We start from the raw sequence: 19,063 nt of genomic DNA, 5'->3' as shown, positions 1-19,063 counted from the left end.
AGTTTATCAGATTAATGCTAACCATATTAAATTTACAAATTAATGCATAAAAGCTTCAAACAAATTGACAACGACTTGGACTGGTGACATAAAATTAGACTGTCATTGTCAATTTTGTATTCAAATGAATTCTTATGGTAAAATTGTTCATTGTTATTTTATGTTAAAAATCTACATAAAGGATGTCATATGTGAATAACTCCCAAACTATTTTGATGACTAAAATGGTAGGAGAGATATCCTAAATTATACAGTGTGAACACAATCTCTCCGTTTTTTTTTTGTTTTTTTGTTTTTTTTTTACAGTTTATTTATCCCTTCTCCTACTGAGGAGCATATCCATTGCTTCCAAGTCTTGGCAATTATGAACAATGCTGCTATAAACATCTGTGCACATGTTTGTCTGGACACAGGTTTTCAGCTCATTTGGGCAAACACCAAGGAGCGTGACTGCAGCATCGTATGGTAAGACTCTGTTTAGTTTTGTAAGAAACTGCCAAACTGTCTTCCAAAGTGGCTGCACCATTTTGCACCCCCACCAGCTATGAATGAGTGCTCCTGTTGCTCCACATCCTCACCAACATCCGGTGCTGTCAGCGGTTTGGATCTTTGCCATTCTAATAAGTGTGTACTAGTGTCTCATTTTACTTTTAACTGGCAATTCTCTAAGGGCATATGATGTTGAGCATCTTATCTTTTCATACACTTACTTGCCATCCATCTGTCTTCTTTGATCAAGTGTCTGTCTGTTCAGTTCTTTTGTCCATTTTTAAATCAGGTTGCTTGTTTTATCATTGTTGAGTTTTAAGAGTTCTTTGTATATTTTAGAAAACAGTCCTTTATCAGATAGGTCTTTTGCAAAAGTTTCCCCTAGTCTGTAGCTTGCCTTCTCTTTCTCTTGACATAATCTCATTTTATTTTCATTTTTATTGTTTTGGTGAGGAAGATCGGCCCTAACATCTGTTACCAATCCTCTTCTTTTTTCGCTTGAGGAAGACTGGCCCTGAGCTAACATCTGTGCCAGTCTTCCTCTATTTTGTACGTGGGTCACCACCACAACATGGCTTGATGAGTGGTGTAGGTCCATGCCTGGGATCAGAACCCGCAAACCCTGGGGCAATGAAGTGGAGTGTGCCAAATTTAACCACTATACCACTGGGCTGACCCTGGCACAATCTCATTTTAAAGGATTCAAATAATATACATACTAGCAGGATGGGAATGTATGATCCCATCCTTCTGGTATTTCCAATCTCCTCAAAGTGGTAACCACTGTCAACAGTTGGGTAAATATGCTTTGAGTCTCCGTTTATACAAATAGGTACTCTATTTGCATTTATACAAATAGGTACTCTATTTGCATTTATACAAATAGGTACTCTCAATCTCCCTTTCTCAAAAAAATTTAAATGTCAAAAAGACTCAGGATTACACTTATGACCAATTGATTTTCAACAAAAGTGCCAATGCAATTCAGTGAGGAAAAGATAGTTTTTTCCAACAAACAGGACTGAGAAAAGTGGATATCTGCAAGAAAAAATATGAATTTGGGCTCTTTCCTACACCATACACAAAAATGAACTCCAGAGCCAGCCCTGATAACCTAGTGGTCAAAGTTCAGTATGCTGTGCTTTGACAGCCCAAGTTCAGTTCCTGGGTGTGGAACCACATGACTTGTCTAGCAGTAGCCATGCTGTGGTGGCAGCTCACACAGAAGAACTAGTAGGACTTACAACTAGAATACACAATTATGTACCAGGGCTTTGGGGAGGAAAAAAAAGAGAGGAAGACTGGCAACAGATTTGCTCAGGGCAAATCTTTCCTAGCAAAAAATAATTAATCACAACTTAATTTTTTTAAAAAATGAACTCCAATTGTTCACAGACCTAAGTGAAAGAGATAAAGCTTTTAGAAGTAAACATAAGATAAAATCTTTGTGACCTATGGTTAGGCAAAAAGAGTTCTTGGAAATAATGCCAAAATCACAACATTAAAAAAATTGATAAACTGAACTTCATCAAAATTAAAAACAGCTGTGTTCCAAAAGATACCATTAAGAAAATTAAAGAACAAGCCACAAACTGGGAGGAAATATTTGCAAATATTTCTGATAAAGGACTTGTATCCAGAATATACAAAGAACACTTACAACTCAATAATAAAAAGACAGACCCAATTAAAAATGGGCAAAAAGATTTGAATAGATATTTCACCGAAGACGACATACAAATGTCTAATAATAAGCACATGAAAAGATGCTGATCATCATTACTCATTAGGGAAATGCAAATCAAATCTACAATATGACAGTTCACACCCCACAGGATGGCCGATACTAAGAGAGACAGGAGCAAGCACTGGTGAGGATGCGGAGCAACAGGAGCTCTCACACACTGCTGGCGGGCACGTGAAAGGGTGTAATCAATTTGGAAAGCAGTTTGGCAGTTTCTTAAATAGTTAAACAGAAATTTACCACATGATCCAGCCATATCTACCCAAGTGAAAGAAAACATGCCCACATGAAGATTTGTAAGTGAATATTCATAGATTATTCGTAATCGTCAAATAGTGGAAATGTCCATCAACTGGACGATACAGACTGATGTCTCCATGAACCGCTACTCAGCCATGAAAGGAACAAAGTACAGGCATGTGCTGCAACATGGAGGAACCCCAGAGACACCACGCCGAGGGAAAGAAGCCACATACAAAAGACCACATATTGGGTGATTCTTAGAATGAAACGTTCAGAAAAAGCAAATCTACAGAGACAGTAAGGAGACTCGTGGTTGCTTGGGACTGGGAGTGGCAATGGGAACTGACTGAAAACAGGCAAGAGGCATCTTTCTGTGGTGAGGAAAACGTTCTAAGTTTGGATTGCAGCGACGGTTGCACAACTCTGTAAATTTACTAAACATCATTGACTTTTACACTTAGAATGGGCAGATTTTATCATATGTAGATTGTTTATCCTCAGTATAGCTCTTTAAAATAAATAAAAGCCCCAGGAGCCAACTTGAAGAGGCTCCCACTGGCCAAAACTGGGAAATGAGCATCACTAAAGATAATGACTGTAAAAGATGCCAACACAAATACTTTTAAATCCATAAAATAATTATGATACTAAGAAAGACAAAATTAATTGGTCACCATTGAAGGATGCTAGTGAACCAACTCATTATTATGTCAACTGGTCATAAAGTGACTCCATAAACACTATTCACTTCTGCGCCATATAATTACCAGAATATTGTGTTTCTTCACATTTTTCTCTAGACTTCATCATTGCTTTGCTTTTTGTTTGCTTAGTTTTTTAATGTATCTATCATCAATTTGCCTCTAAAGTCTGCACAGTATGTATAAATTCCCTCTTAATACAACTAGAAAAGCAAACCACTCGGGTATTCTGTTCCGTTCAGCCTCAGAGACAGTATCTCGCCGAGCCCCAGCCTCCTGCTCCAGTCTGAACAGCTGCTTCCTAAGCCTGCTGCTCACCCTCTTTACTCACCTCAGCCACAATTCCCTTAGACTTTTTGGGGATCTGTCCCAGCTCCTTCCCCTTTCTTGGCTTACTCCCTCATTTTTGTGAGGGCCGTTCTCAGTTTCCTGAGAAAGGGTGCCTGGGAGGTAAAATTTCAGACTGTGTGTGTCTGAAACATGCCTTTCCACCCTCAAGCGTGACTGGCTGGGTATACAACACCAGGCTGAGTGTTATTTTCCCCGAGAAGTTCGAGGGCCTTGTTCTCCCAGCTTTCGATGTCGCTGTTGAGAAATCTAGGGATATTCTGATTTTTGACCTTTTGTATGAAACTTGTTTTTGCTCTCTGGAAGTTTCTAGATGTTTCTCCTCATCCCAAGAGTTGTACAATTATATTTCATTGTGCATTGGTGTGTGTCTACACTGACATACAGTGCTAGGCACTCAATGGGCTCCTTCAATCTGGAATTCAGGTCCTCCAGTTCCAGGAAAATGTCAAACTATTTCATTGATCATTTCCTCTCCACTATTTTTTCTGTTCTCTTTTTCTGGAATCCCTGTTATTTGGATATTATACTTCCTAGACTGGTCCCCTTAATATTCTTATCTAGTCTCTCCTCTTTTATCTCTCTCTTTTTGCTCTAATTTATGGGAGATCTCAGCTTCATATTCCATCTTTCTAGTGAATCTTACATTTCTGCTCATATAGTTTTTAACTTCAAAGAGCTCTTGTTGTCGTTCTCTGAATGTTCTTTTTTGCATAGCTGTTCTCATTTGGCAGAAAAAATGCCTGGTCTCTTTGAGCATATTAACACTTGCTTTTAAAGTTCTTTCTCCTGGATCAGCCCATGGCCTCATCCAGACAGCTTCCTTCCTGTGCTGCTGCGGCCCCTTCTTCCAGGTTTCGGGCTGTCTGCAAATGTCTCATGGTTCTTGGCCACTGGTTCTTGAATTAGTATTTTATATGCTTATTTCTAAAATAAGCTCAAAAAGCTAGAAATTGTCATCTCCCTACCTTCACTGATTTTCCTAGTAACGGCCTCTATCAGCGCTTTCTACACCAGATTGGTATGAGGGCTATGTCTGACTCTGATAAAACTATAAACTCCTCTGGGGTAGAGAATGTGCCTATTTGTCAGCTCCTCATACAACGCCTGACACACAGCAGGGACAATAACTGCTCGATGGACCCAGCTACTGAAGACTCGTCCTCATTTTCGCACACATGGAATCATCACAGACTAGGCAACAGCTGAATAGAATCTCAATTTCCAACCCATATAGAAATTACCCTGACAGTATGCAGGAGGAGGGGACAGCAGCCATAAAATTTAGACAGTGCTTTACAGTTTGTAAAGGGGCTAATATCTCCTTTAATATTACAGATACCTAAGCAGCCTCTACTACTCCCATTTTACTACTGTTACCTCACTTCCAAAAACATGCGACTCGAAAGTTAAGCCATTCCAAATCCTGGCCACATACCTGAAGGCTGGCCATGTTCCAGAACCCATCCAGGTCTGCACAGGTGGTATCCTTTTTGCCTCATTTGTATTCCAAATTGTCCACCAGTTCTTCAAACCGTTTGAATATTTCTGCCTTAAGGAGTCTTTTTTGACCAACTGCGAGGGGAATAAGATCTTCTGCTAAGGAAAAGATGAGATTTTTAAAAGCTAGAGAACAAAACAGGACCTTGATTGCAAGTCAGCCAGCTGATAAGACGACCTCACCCCAAATATCCTGGGGCTTCCAGAATCAAACTCTTACCTTAAAGCAAAACAAAAAAACATCGACTACAAAACTTTGTCATACAAATACTGAGCATTAACTGTCTGCTTCTGTTCCCACTAAAACGTAGCAATATTCATTCTCATATATGTTGCTACATAGTAAACAGCATTCTGCTCACCTTGTATTTTACAAGAATTCAACCTCAAACAACTCACTGTACATCAGCATCTAAGGACTTCACACAGCACACAAATGATTTTTTCTAAAAAGCTTCTCCAAATAAGATTAAGGAAATATCAGAAAATTTGTTCCATATTTATTTAGGTCATTTTCATTCAGAAAATATTTTGCATAATTAAACAATACTAGATATAGATGTCACTCAAAAAGTCATAAAAAATCTAACAATAAATAGGCAAACGTTTAACTCCCAGGAATGATTGCTAACATTCTAATTACTTACACCTTATAAGTCATCTACCATTTTAGCACAGAGATACTAGTGAACGTATGTTGAGAAATGAAAAGTCTTGCTATTTTGATTAACAAAACTATAAAGTTCGGCAACACTAGATTTTTGTTTCAGATAAATGTAGACATATTAAAATAAACAATGCAGAGCCACCCTGGTGGCCAAGTGGTTGGGTCCATGCACTCACCTTCAGCAGCCCAGGGTTCACTGGTTCAGATCCTGGGCCCAGACCTACACACCGCTCATCAGGCCATGCTGTGCTGGCATCCCACGCAGAAGAACTAGAATGACCTACAACTAGGATATACAGCTATATGTCAGGGCTTTGGGGAGAGGGAAAAAAAGGAGGAAGACTGGCAACAGATGTTAGCTCAGGGCCGATCTTCCTAAAAAGAATAAATACATAAATAAAATAAAATAAACAAAGCTAAGACAAAAAACATAAATGTTCCCTCCCCTTTGTTTGGAATCTATACTTCAAGCTTCCTTTCCCACTCAAGGCAGTCGGTCAATATTAATTCCTCTCTTTCATATCAGAGAATCTTTCTAAAATTATGACATGTTTCAGCTTTACAAATGTTTCTCATACTAATATCTAAGTATTAGCAATATGACACTTATACAATAGCGATTTTCCAGAGCTGATGCTTATTTTATGAACTGTGATATATTAAAATCCATAAATACAAGTTGATATCCTATACATGTCCATCTTTCTACACCTAAAACTTACGTGGATGGTTAATGCCAAGAGCAACTTTCCAAGCTAATATTTCTAGTTCTTTCCGTTCTCATTTATCAGAGATGAAACAGAAAGAACCAGACATGCCTGAGTTCTGTCTTTACTTCTGGTATTGCCCATGGAACTGAGACCAACCCAACTGCCCAGAGTAAGTTGAAGCTAAACCCTGTAAGACTGGAATTACAGTGTCAGGGCCTCACAGATTCTAATTAGTAGGCTTTGCTTGTCCAAGGGCGGTAGTTCTCAACACTGGTCAATTTTGCCCCCCAGGGGACATCTGGCAGTGTCTAGAGCACCTTTGTCACAAACCAGAGGAGTGCTACTGGTCTGGGACGTTACACAACATCCTGCGATGCAGAGGACGGCCCCACAACAAGAATTATCCAATCTGAAATGTCAGTAGTGCAAGTTGAGAAACCCCGGCCCAAGATAAATTGAATCTGTCTCTTTATAAAAAGCATCTTAGCAGGAGAAACTGAGGATAGTTTTTTTTCTTAGAAGAAAAAATTAGCTGTTTATATCTAATGAAAACTTAATTAATGAGAAAGGAGACTTGTCTTAGATCCGACATTATTTAGTTGGGTAAATTGCTTATTATCTCAATGTCTCAGTCCAACAACACGGTGGACTAGCTCATCTCTAAAATCCCTTACAATCATAAAACCTTACGTTCTACAAACAGCTGAAGTGGCTCTGAAATATACTCATTCATAATAGAACAAATGAGTATTAAAAGTATAGGAAGATAATATTTCTCCTCTATTTGATTGTCAAAGCCCAAAAAAGTGGTTAGTACTGTATTGGAAAAGATGTGAGAATCTCCTTGCTACATTCACTCAAGAACATAGTATGTCATCATTTCCTGTGTGATGTGGAGCGTTGGGGCCTTTCTCCAGATGCAGTCCTCTGATCTGTGTCCAAGGCATTTAGGTGACATGGCTTTTAGGTTCCCAAACAGGAACTCTAATTTTCAGTCTTCATAGTTGGAGAAACATAATCCTATCTTATGATTTAGTGGGCCAAGGAGCCTACCATCATCTCCCTCTATCCTTCTTTTGTAAAATAAACATTAACTTAGTTTCTTTGTTTGAAAAAAAAGGTATGATAAAATAGGAACTCCCATATTTTGCTGAGGGAATGTAAATTGAGGTCTTTATTTATTTGCACAGGAGAGGATTGAAAAGCATCCAGGCTTGTTTTTTGCAGGCTTGACAGTAATACTACCAGACTGAACTCAATGGAAACAACCAGCAACAGGGACCTACTAAGTAAATCGTGGTGTAGCCATACAATTGGATACCATGCGGCCATTAAAACACACACAAAAACAGCATGAGAAAGTTCTTAAAGGACTAAAATGGAATATCTCCTACATTTAACATTAAATGAAAACAGAATAGTATGCTACTGTTTACATTTAAAAAAAGTTTATCTACATATGCATTATGTATCTCTGGAAGAATTCACAAGAAATGAATAACACTTGCCTCTGTGGAAGGTTCGAACTGTAGGGTTGGGAGCAGAGTTGGAAAAAAGGCTTCTCACTTGTACCTCTTTCTATCTTTTAAGTTAGCAACCACATGAATATACTAGCCATTGAAAAAGATTTTTAATTTAAAAGATAAATAAAAATCACTCAAGGTCAGTTTCCTCCTAATTCATCTACGTATTATATTAAGGTTAAAATAGTTTAATTTTGGTTTTAAATGTCTAGACATTAATACAAAATGCTTACACTGGGAACAAACGCACAGACCTGAAATGCAGCACATGTCGCTGCTGAGATGTCTGATCCTCCTTTATTTCAAGTGATGGGACTTCTTTTATTGGAAAGCCATGTAAATTTTCAGTAGTAGTTTCATTTTTATTTAAGACACGATCTATAGATTAAAGAAAACATTACATATACATTTCAAAGCAGCAACTCCTATAACGACATCCCCCACAAGACAAATTTCTTAAATCCTTCAATTTTTTCAACATTGAAATTTAAAATTGTAAATAAATTTAAAATTTAAATAAAATTTTATTTCTGCCTCAAAGATTTCATTCATCAGATCTCCTTTTACAGTGTCTCTCAATGTTCTTCATCTCTTGAAATTTACATTTCGGTCCCCCTCTCAGTCTGCAGTCCTCATTCCAGCTCTGTTTCCAGATAGCCCTCCCCATGCTTTTCCGTCTCTTCTGACCCTGAGATCACACCCTGAGCTACATGGTGAGACACATGGTGGAAAAGACTCTAAACGATCTCTGATAAACCATAACCCAGAGAAACAAGTAAAAAATTCATGAAAATACCATACCTGTGCTCCCAACTGTCAGAGAACTCAAAGGACGGCGTAATTCGTCGGAATCTTGATGTACTGAAGTTTCACTTTTGTGTGCCAACATTTCTTTTGTTACTTCTGGAGCCTCATCACTAAGCAAGAGCAAAAATACACTTCGTAAAACATGAACCCATACATCTCACTGAAGGATTTCAAAATTATGTTGTTTTTTAAAAACATGGGATAAAATAGAAATATGTTTCTGTTTTTTAAAACATGTCTAATCTAGAGGGAAAAACCGTAAACACCTCCAGCGGGAAGGCCCGTCTCTGCCCCCTGTGATGAGATCCACAGATGCAAAGCCCTCTCAACCGGACATACACACTTAGGAGTCTCAGATGCCGCAGAGCAGTTCTCGGTCAATCTGCCGCCAGCCAGCCTTTGGAAAGCAACCTTGCCATTTCTTGTAAAGATTCAAACTGATTTTTTCTCCCCACTTTACAAGTTAATCATTTTGTCTTTTGAGATAGCTTTTATAAAGTAGTACTCAGTAAAAAAAACACAAACAAAAAAATCCAAACCATGTCTGAGCTGCAGTATAGCAATTTCTTCTTTCTAAAAATTTATTTCTAAGTGTTGCAATTAAGTCACTTCTTAAAAGCAAAAAAAAGCAAATTGAATCGTGAAAATAATAATGCACACAAAATATCAAATCTGACAAATACATTATTGTATCCTTCTGAAAAATTTTTTGGAAAGGTCAAATTTTCATGATTTATAATGAACATAGTTTACTAACTAAATAACTTAAAAAGCACAGGCCAAATTTAAGAAAGGCATTCGTTCTCCATGTCAGCAAGGAATTCATTCATAACATCTCATTCTGTCACTGGCTGTCAAAGTAGCGGTGCTTGTTGGAGTCTAGGTGTTACGTCATAGCTCTTCAGACCATCTGGTGGCCGAAACAGAAAATCTACTGGTGCGAAGGATGGCCTCCCTTTCACTTCTGCAGGATTTGTCTCAGGTAACTTTTCCACTTTGGATAAGACTCCATCTGGATCCCTTCCGTTTGTCACACTGGTTTGTGATTCCAAAGTATTTACTTCGCTATCAACTTTAAAAGACATGACCTGGATGTGAATAAACAGAATAGAGTGAGAGTCTCTCTTCTTGGGATATATTCCACCAATTTTTTAGGCCCGAAAATGTGAAAGTTAAGAGATATGTCCCACGTACATAATTTAAGAAACAAAAACAAATACAATTAAATGTTTACATGGAGTCAGAAGACCAGCTACATAAACCATTGCTATGGTCCAGAAAGAGGGAGAACCAATCCATATTAAAAAAACTATATAATAGGTTTTAGGTATTACCAAAAATTAAAATATATGAAAACTAAGGTGGAAAAATTCTCTCACCTAACAAATACGTATCTTTTTACTTAAATTATGTTGATAATTACAAAGGTTTGAGAATCAGAAATCCAATGTTTATTGGATTACCAGTATTGTCAAGGACAAAATCTTTAATAACTTTGGATTATTATAAATAAGTTTATCATATGAGCAAAACTATTTTTCAATGTGGCACAGTAAGATTAACCATATAAAATGTGAAGCGTATTTTCTTTTTCAAGTCAATTTGTTATTTGGTAGTTTTTTTTACTGTAATATAATTGGCATACAACATTACATTAGTTTCAGGTATACAACATGATTCAATATTTGTATATTGTGCAATGATCACCCCAGTTAGTCTAGTTAACATCCATCACCATGCACAGTTACAAATTTTGTTTTCTTGTGATGAGAACTTTTAAGATCTACTCTTAGCAACTTTCAAATATACAATATTATTAACTGTAGTCACCATGCAGTACATTACATTCTCTACTTACTTATTTTATAACTGGAAGTTTGTACCTTTCAACCACCTTTGCCAATTTAATCCACTCATTTCAACATAATTTTTAGAGGTTTCTACGTTTCTGAGTTTTAATGAGATACGTATTTCTACCCGGACTAGAGTTTAAGGGTAACACTGTGCTTGAGGCCTGTGTGGCTGCAAAGGTAGACACTAGCGATAATCCTTAAGGAGAAAACCAACCTTGAGGGAGGAGCTGTGAGGTCCAGCTGCTCGCCTGTGAAGATCACCCTGTACTGCCTTCCTTGGAGGATCTATGTCTGATTTTTGGTAAGAACCTAGCCAGGTTTCTTACACTTTGGCATAACTTTGTTTTTTTTTTTTAAGGCTAAGGAATTATAGCATGGATTATAAATTAAGGGATTGGGTCCTCGAAATGGTGGCTCTTTTTGAAGACTCTACCAGGCACTATGCTAGATGCTGTCAGAAACGTCAGGTGATTTCATTCTTGAAACTACTCTGTGTAGATATTACATGTTACAGCTGGGAGAACAAACTCATAGCTTCCCCAAGATTATATAGCCAATTGGAAGCGAGACAATAGGCAAACTCAGGCCTAGCTGAATCCAGAGTCAACGCATTTCACCCACTGCACCCATCTCCTAGCCGATGCTCACATGAAGGTTTCCGTCAGCTGTGTTTTTATTTTCTCTCTTCTGTTAACCAAACTACACATTCTCTACCTATAAGGTTTTAAAGATGAGACACCTCACAAACCATAACAGTAAACCCTCTTGACGCTTCCTTGTGCTTCAAGAGGTTTTCACACACGTGGAGGTTAACCTCTTGAAGCAGTTTTGTAAGCTTAATTTCAGCTTCATGAAAATAAAAATGAGATTTTCCAAATGTCTAGAAATAAACAGATACTTATACTCTACCTTGCCTGGTTCTTCTTCGATCTTTTTGGCAGGCCTTCCTTGATCTGGTACTTTTCTTTCTGTTATATTATCTAAAATAAAAATGACATAACAGATCCATTTTGACTAGATAGAAAATTCTGCATTAAAAATGCTAGGTAAGGAGCCGGTCCAGTGGCATAGCAGCTGAGTTCATACACTCCACTTTGGTGGCCCGGGGTTTGCTGGTTCAGATCCTGGGCATGGACCTATGCACTGCTTATCAAGCCATGCTGTGGCAGCTGTCCCACATATAAACTAGAAGAAGATGGGCACAGATGTTAGCTCAAGGCCAATCTTCCTCGAAAAAAATTAAAAAGTACTAGGTAATTTGGGAAAGAAAAAAAGGCAACAATATGAATCTATGCCTTAATGGATTTTGTGATTAAAAGTCATTTTAAAATATCCTATTTAAAATACCCTATTTAAATACGATAAATACAGATAAAACTTCCTGCCAAGTATAGGATATCTGTTTACAAAACCAAAGGTGCTAAAGTATTTTACCTTTTGCCTCTGACTATCAAATGCATATTTATTATAGAAAATCAGGAAAAGCAAAGCACAAAAACAATGCAAAAAACATCACCCCAGAGGGGCTGGCCCCGCTGCGCAGCAGGTAAGTTCACGCTTCTGCTTTGGCAGCCCAGGTGCTCAGATCCCGGGTGCGGACCCACCCACTGCCTGTCGAAACCATGCTGTGGTGGGTGTCCCACATATAAAGCAGAGGAAGATGGGCACGGATGTTAGCTCCGAGCCACTCTTCCTCAGCAAGAAAGAGGAGGATTAGCGGCAGATGTTAGCTCAGGGCTAATCTTCCTCAAAAAATAAATAAATAAAAATCACTCAAGATGACCTTACTCAGAAATCATCACTGCTGACAATTCAGGGTATGCTTTTCCAGTTTTTTTCCTATGTTCACATATTCACATACATATTTTAGAATTGTGATCACACTGTTCAGAATTGGACCTGTTTTCTTTGCCCACTTAATACATCCTGGACCATGTCATGAAGTGTCTTTCACAGGATCGTTCTTAAACGCTACACTGTATTCCACCAAACAAATGGGCTGTAATTTACTGGGGCCATTAATCTTCACTTTGTGGCGCTGCCCACCGATGCACACGCTTCACCGCTTGAGCGCCCACTGTGTGCTAACTGGATGGTGGGGCACTGAACCTGTCTTGGGGACCTGGAATCTCCCGTTTCCTCCTCGCCTACTCAAAGAAGTACACGATGACTTTAAAAACTGAACACGAAAAACCTCAGGGACCAGAGCATTCTACTTCAGCCACTGATGAAGGAACAGTTCTCACCACGTGCCGCTCGCGTGGCCGGCACAGCCAAGGCTGCTCCCGCAGAGGCTGCACTGGCGGTGCCTGCCCCCGAGGTCTGCTTCGCTCTTTGAGTCATCGACCGAGTGGTTCTCACGCACGTGGGCATTGCAGGCTGCCCTGCTGCGGGAACCATGAAATTAAATGCTTTCGGTAATTACTAAAGCATTGTTGCGGCAACGTCAGAGCTTACAATAATAAGCTACCTTTTTCTCGTTGGACACTTTCTTTTCAGAAGTTTGTCTTTGACCAGATCGTGTTGCTCGAACATCACTCCTATTAATGATCTATTGAAAAGATTAGGTGGTATGTGATTTAATTGCTTGATGAATCAAATTACCACATTTTCAATCGGTATTTTGACCCCTCATCTGAAATCTATTGTAAATGACCCAGCAAAAAATCCACCACCCCAAATAAGATGAGATGAAAAAAGTTTTCCATTATATAGATTTCCTTACAAACTTTTTGTAGAATCCTAGAATTTTGAAAATGCTAATAGCCTAAGCTATTCTAAATAGCTGACTATAATCTTCTGAGAGTCCTTAAACATACCAGCATGTTTTCGCTTCAAAACTTTTGAATTTTGTCTGGAAAAATCTTCTCCTGGATAGAAAACTCTTCCCACAGTGCACTCTGCAACTTCCTTGGAGACTGCATTCAAAGCGCCACCGTCTCAGTGAGGCCCCATCGGAAGCTCACCCTGTACCAGCTTCAATACTCCCCATCTGCCTTCTTTTTTTTTTTTTATTTCCCGCATAATACTTAGGACCATCACATACTATATATTTTTCTTTTCATTGCCTATCTCACATGTAAGCTCCATGAAAACAGGGAATGTTGCTTTATTCATTACTATATCCTAGAGCCTAGAGGAACATGGCAGTGACTCAATTTATTGAATACGTGAAACGGAGCCTTCTCACCTGATAAAGAGACATGCTATTTACCTCCTTGCCCACTTCACTTTATTTTAGTAATCGTCCTATTAACTTTGTCCATAATGGTGTTCTGAAGACCCGTAAGTTTATCCCCCACCCTACGTGCTTTATATCCCTATCTGCATTTTATAGTGACATGGATGCATAATAGAGCCCAGTAAACAAACAGAGTGACACACAGAGTTGGTATAGATCTCATAAGGGATGTTTGGCAATGAATATTTCAAGTGAGTACTTCCTTAGCATCTAGCCAAAACTGCTCTATGTCACCATGCCAATAACAGGGAGTTTGGTACTGTTAACTCTAGTAAAATAATCACTCTGATTGAAGCTGATAATAGATTTAAAATGAATTTACTTACTCTGAGAAAAGGAGCACGATTCATCATTTTAGTAACAATTATCTACTATCAACTTCACCCTAGTCAGCTCCATTTGGGCTTTGGCCTTTGACCTGGCAATCCATACAAGATGGAACAGCATTAAAACAATCAAAAGCAGACAAAGTTAAAAAAAATGAACTGCCATAATTTACTTCCATGTCTCATTACAAAATAAAGTCTCCATTTTAAAGTTAAATTTTACCCTTAGTCATCCAACCCTTAATCATTTATGGCAAAAAGATACTTGCTAACTTAAATTACTCTCTTTTCTGGTTCTGGTTTGATTTAAATTATGCTTAAAAGCCTCAAAACTTACTCATATTTCTCAGTGAGCACAAAGGAGAAATTTCATACTATATTTTCCAGGTATTAGAATCCTTGTTAATATGATGAACTGGAAATATTTGGAAGGGGTCAATGAAGAAACTAGAGTATTAAGATCTCTTCTCTCCTGTTTATGAAAAGATACTGCACAGCTTACTTTCTTAGCTTTGACAGTTTGCCTTCAAATCCAATGATTGTGCACTTGTCCTCTGTCCATAAGAAAATGGAGACCTGATCACAAAGCAAGGAAGAAATCCAGCAAGAGAAGGATTGATTAAAAGTGATAAGTTATTTATCAACTCTAAAATTCCTGAAGAAGCACAATCAGACTTCTTCTGTAGATTAGAAGCCACTTGCTTCTCCAAATCTCAGGGAAGATCTAGTGCTGAAGAAACGAGGCACAAAGTAAACAATATTCAGCGATGGCTATTGTCTAAGTAGAATAAAAAACTACTGGTGAATCGTATTATTTAACACAACAATGTGTGTCTTTTTCCCCCTACATATAACACTTTGTAAATAGCTGTTTACAGTTTAGACCAATGACTGGTGCCTTACATACTCTTGAGAAGCCAGATTAAATTCAGCCCCTTCCAAGAGGTCTTCTCTGATGTTCCTCCAAACAGAAACAATCTCGCCCTCCTCGAACACATACACACCATATTTTTCTGTATCTTTCCACCTTGAGCTACATTCTACTAATTTTGGTCACTTCCACCTTATCCTAAGGTCACATGCAGAGTAATCAAAGGTCTCTCAAATCAATGACATTCCTGAAGCAAACAAAAACAGGCGATATCTTGAGCTTTTATATTATTCAATTCTTATTTAAATCAGGAATGAATACACAGCCAACAAGAGACGACCTTGAAAAGAGCAAATCACCAGTGACTACCTAATTTACAAATCCAGCTGCCTGTGTTCAAACTTCATCCCCCTTAACTCATGGATCATTCTCTTCTTTAGATCACCCCTCCTCCAGCTTCTGTCCTGTTTTAGCTCTCCTGACAATCTGACCTATCACTGGTACCTGACTTCTGCCCACTTGAAGGTGCTCTCTAGTCCTCACTCTTTCACAATGTGTATATCTTTACTGGAGTGGTCTCATTTAGCCCTACAGCTTAAACCCCCATCCATACTCCCAATATCATATCCTAAATCCACCACTCAGCATGGATCTCCGTCCTGATTTTCAAATTTTTATTCCCAACTGCCTGTTATCCAGATGGCCCAAATGAGCTGCAGAAAAAGCAGGAAAAGCATTATCAATATGCACCCACTTAGGCATGTTCCTTTTCCTGCCTTCCACCCCTCTTTTAGCAGCAGCACAATTTATATGGTTGCTCAAACTAATTTATCTTCAGAATCATCTTATCTCCGACTCTTCAATTTCCTTCACCCCTCACCATCTGCTTGGTCCCCGTCAAATTTATCTCCTGAGATGTCTCACACCTGTTTCTTCCTTTAAGCCCACTGCCCCAGTCCCCTTATCCTGTCTCATCTATTCCATCACGACAGTCTCACTACAGTCTTCCTACCTATAAGTTCTTCCCCTTCCAGACTACGATCTTCCAGCCTAGGGTAATCTTCCTGAATTATTAATCTGATCATGGTACAAGCTCATGTATAAGCCTCTCTTGACTCTCCGCATCCGACAGGGTGGACGCCAGATCCTTCGCCCGGCCTTGCCCGTCCAGCCTGGCTCTGACTGCTTTGCTAGTTTTATCCCGTGTCAACCTACCTATGGCTGCACCAAGAGACCTCATCTCCATCTTCTGAACTATTAGGATGTCACTCCCAGCTCCTGCCAACTAGCTAAGTGAGTAAAGGGACTACAGGGAAAGGGTTGTTTTAGTCATTTAAACTCTCAAATAATCGCTTCTTGGCCTCTTGGCTAAGATCAAGTATAATCTCTTAAAGAAAAGTCTGGTTAAGAACTATTCCTGAATATCAAGTTATGATACTAAATTTACCTTTTTTGGTTGGTGTGCTGGTATTCATTAAAGAAAAATAGTCTTATCATGTCTATAAACACCCACTATAAATGGTCATCGCTGAAGGTTTCTCAATTTTTCAGTCGCTTTTCCTCTAGGTATTTCTGGAACATTTGTCTTCGTTGATCACTTAGAAGAGACTTTGCTGATCCTAAGCAGGGGGGAAAATAGCATATAAAACATTCAAATAAAAAGTTATCCAAATGTCTAAAATACCATTATCTAACTTCAACAGCTGCTAAGCAATACTTTCAGTAACTTCGTATTGATTCCTTAGCACGCTAACCACACAAGTCATTTCAACCCCTGTTCTTTCAAAATTTCTCTCCCTTTTGCCTTCTCTTGTTCACAAATTAACTGCTTGCCATCCCCTAGGCATCCATTACTTCACTTTTAAATTAATTAACTTCTATGATCACCCACCTCCAAGCTGACCTCCAACAATTCTCACCTCCTGGTAGTCATGCCCTTGTGTTGTCCCCTCCACACAGAATAGGGCTGAGCTGTGTCACCAAGAAAAGTGTGGGAATGATGGAGTGTGGCTTCCAAGACTGTATCATTAAAGACAGTGCAGCTTGGCCCTGCTCTCTCTCAGATCACTTGCGCTGTGGAAGTCAGTGGCCATGTGGAGCCTTAAGGAGATTCAGGCAGCCCTATGGAGACACCACATGACGAAGAACTAAGGCCTCCTGCCAAAAGCCAGCATCGACTTGCCAGTCATGTGAGTGAGTCATCTTGGAAACAGCTCCTCCAGCCTCAGTCAAGCTTCAGAGGCATCCCTGGATGACACCTTGACCTGTCAGATTCCTTATCTCCCACCTGTGATTCTCAACTCAGGTTTCTACTATGTATTTTCATGTTTATTTAAACTTGTTTGAAAAATGTGAGTGGCTACTATGTACCAGACATTTTTAGGAAGTAAGAATAAGAGAATTTCTGCCCCTGAAGGGCTCACAGTATCGTGGGGGAGATGAGCACAGTTTCAATTTGGTTTAGCATGGAATGAAGACTACGAGAATGCACAATCGAGAATCAGTATAAACCTGTCTGGGGAGGTCAGGAAAGGCTTGTCAGAAGAGAGAATACCCGAGAAGGTTTCTGAAGAATGAGAGTGCGTTTGCCCACTGGGTGAGGGTTTAAAATAATCCAGGGAGATGACTGCACAACTCAGTAAATTTACTAAACAAAAGGCATTTACTTAAATGGGTGAATTTTATGGTATGCAAATTCTACCTCAATAAAGTTGTTTAAAAGAAATAATCCAGGCAGAGAACAGAAGATGCGAAAGCTCAGATGATGAAGTGGTTAATCATCGATGAAACCCCTATATCCTCAACTTCCCTGAAGTTCCTCTTCCCTTCATCTCTTGATCTAACCGTAACCTGGCTCTCCCCTGAAGACAACGCTCCCCTAGTTGTCCTCTCAAGTGGTTGACTGTTTTCTTCTCCCACAAAGGTCATATCACTGGGCCTGAAGCGGGCCGGGGTGGGGGGTGGTCCCTCATTGCTGTTTCTCAATTATTTCTTCCTCTTCACTAAAACAGCCCAGCTTTATATTTCACATCATCAGACCATACTAGACAGCACCCTGACTTGCCATCTATAGATGGCAAGTTCTTCTCTCAGTATTTTACAACTTAGTAAATGGCCACTCCATTTTTTTAGTTGCTCAGGCCAAAACCCTTAGAACCATCCTGACTTTTCTTTATCAACCTACATCCACTCTATTAGGAAATCCTATTGGTTCAAACTTCAAAATGTAACCAGAATGAAACCACCCAGGGTTGCCGTTCCCACTGTGGTCAACCATGAGCTAAATTATTGCAGTTATCTCCCAGCTGGTCTTCTGGAGGCCATGCTGGTCACCCTACCATCCGTAAGTGATGCTTTAAAACATAAAGCAGATTATAAACACACTAATCCAATAATGGCTTCTCATGTCACTCAGAGTAAAGCTGGTCTCCCTGTAAAGAAGGCCCTTGGGCTGCATATTTCACTGGTCCTGGAAAATGACAAAATTGAAGCAGTGAACATTTAAACAACTTGAGACCTGATTTAGCTACAAAACTTCTATTTTAATGTCCCTTATCAATTAATCTTGTCAACACTTATCTTATTCAAACTCCAGAAGTCAGAACTTACAACACTCCACAAGCGAATGGAACTTTCACAGCCTTTACCTTAAATAGGAAGTATTTAGTCATAGAAAATATCAAGTTATTTAGAATGGTATTTCAAAACTCCATTCTTCTGGTAAGTTTTTTTTTTTTTTTGATGTGGAAGATTGTCCCTGAGGTAACATCTGTTGCCAAAGCTTCCTCTATTTTGTTTGCTGGATGCTGCCACAGGCTTGAGGAGCAGTATGTAGGTCCACGCCCAGGATCCGAACCCACAAACCTCGGGCCGCAGAAGCAGAGTATGTGAACCTAACCACCACACCACCCAGCTGGCCCCTGGTCAAGGATTTTTTAACCTCAGGTATTAAACCAACTTTTTCCCCTCTTCAAAGCAGTTAAAATTACAATAGCTCTTTACTTACTTTGCCTCACACTCATCTCTTCTGGAATAGGCTC

The 19,063-nt window shown here is 39.1% G+C and overlaps 1 protein-coding gene and 1 long non-coding RNA gene across 4 annotated transcripts in view; one reads left to right on the top strand and one right to left on the bottom strand.

Annotated features, from left to right (window-relative positions):
• The window catches only part of LOC139039787 (protein piccolo-like), a 42,227-nt gene extending 23,565 nt beyond the window's left edge, over window positions 1–18,662 (top strand). For 2 of the 3 annotated variants that reach the window (XM_070503690.1, XM_070503687.1), the window contains exon 3: window positions 307–8,465. The gene's annotated coding sequence lies outside the window, so the exon portion shown is untranslated. Of the gene's footprint in view, window positions 1–306; window positions 8,466–16,155; window positions 16,317–16,574 lie in introns of those variants that run through there. The other variant, XM_070503688.1, reaches the window with a different exon arrangement.
• On the bottom strand, window positions 7,473–16,149 carry LOC123283914 (uncharacterized). The gene is made up of 2 exons (XR_011501176.1): window positions 11,495–16,149; window positions 7,473–9,820 (listed from the first exon to the last, which is right to left on the bottom strand). It is a non-coding gene; the product is annotated as an uncharacterized lncRNA (long non-coding RNA).
• Window positions 18,663–19,063: the final 401 nt, after the last annotated feature.

This window comes from Equus asinus, unplaced genomic scaffold (genome assembly GCF_041296235.1).
Source record: "Equus asinus isolate D_3611 breed Donkey unplaced genomic scaffold, EquAss-T2T_v2 contig_617, whole genome shotgun sequence".
NCBI lineage: Eukaryota > Metazoa > Chordata > Mammalia > Perissodactyla > Equidae > Equus > Equus asinus.
The sequence above is the reverse complement of the archived record's forward strand: the minus strand, read 5'-3'. Positions and strand labels throughout refer to the sequence as shown.